Source organism: Schistocerca piceifrons, chromosome 3 (genome assembly GCF_021461385.2).
Source record: "Schistocerca piceifrons isolate TAMUIC-IGC-003096 chromosome 3, iqSchPice1.1, whole genome shotgun sequence".
Lineage (NCBI taxonomy): Eukaryota > Metazoa > Arthropoda > Insecta > Orthoptera > Acrididae > Schistocerca > Schistocerca piceifrons.
In genome coordinates this window covers 690,763,853-690,764,703 of record NC_060140.1, presented here as the reverse complement: position 1 = coordinate 690,764,703, position 851 = coordinate 690,763,853, and the positions used below count along the sequence as shown (strand labels likewise).

Genomic DNA, 851 nt, shown 5'->3' with positions numbered 1-851 from the left:
CCAGAAATAAAAAAGCACTCCGTCTTCAGGCCACAAGTGGCCCATCAGGACCATCCGACCGCCGTGTCATCCTCACTGAGGATGCGGATAGGAGGGGCGTGTGGTCAGCACACTGCACTCCCAGTCGTTATGATGGTTTCAATGACCGGAGCCGCCACTATTCGGTCGAGTAGCTCCTCAGTTGGCATCACGAGGCGGAGTGCACCCTGAAAAATGGCAACAGCGCTTGGCAGCCCGGATGGTCACCCATCCAAGTGCCGGCCACTCCCGACGGCGCTTAACTTCGGTGATCTGACGGGAACCGGTGTATCCACGGCGGCAAGGCCGTTGCCTAGTTCCAGAAATAAATTTCTGAGAATGTACATGTTGAAAAGACTACAGTAAAGGCGAGGTGTTTGAAAAGTGATGCTGAAGGAAATTAAACAAAAGGACGAAACGTACTTTGTTGAAGTAAGATATTTAATGGATTCCAAGGAATAAGGAATTTAAATTGGACCAAGGAGCAGACACACAACATGGGAACATAATTTTAAATGACGTTATTTGCGGATTAATATCAGGAAATATGTATATAACGCTTTCTTTCCGTTGTTCCCATCAACTGGCATAACAGCGTTTGAGTATGCGAGGTACAATCTTTTACATCTGCAGATATTCTTAAACTGATTATCAACCTGAATGAACTTCCATACATAAAGTAAAGTGTGTATTTCAAGAAATGGCAACAGCAAACAATTTCCGTGTGATTCTCTCTAAAATGGATACACATCATCACCTACTACACAAGCGAAAAGATAAGAAGGTCGGCAGCGTTTTATGTTTGCTCCTTACCTGTGACTTTACAAACTGTC

At 44.8% G+C, this 851-nt stretch overlaps 1 pseudogene; it reads right to left on the bottom strand.

The window, feature by feature from the left end:
• Positions 1-214: 214 nt before the first annotated feature.
• On the bottom strand, positions 215-332 carry LOC124790380 (annotated as a pseudogene).
• Positions 333-851: the final 519 nt, after the last annotated feature.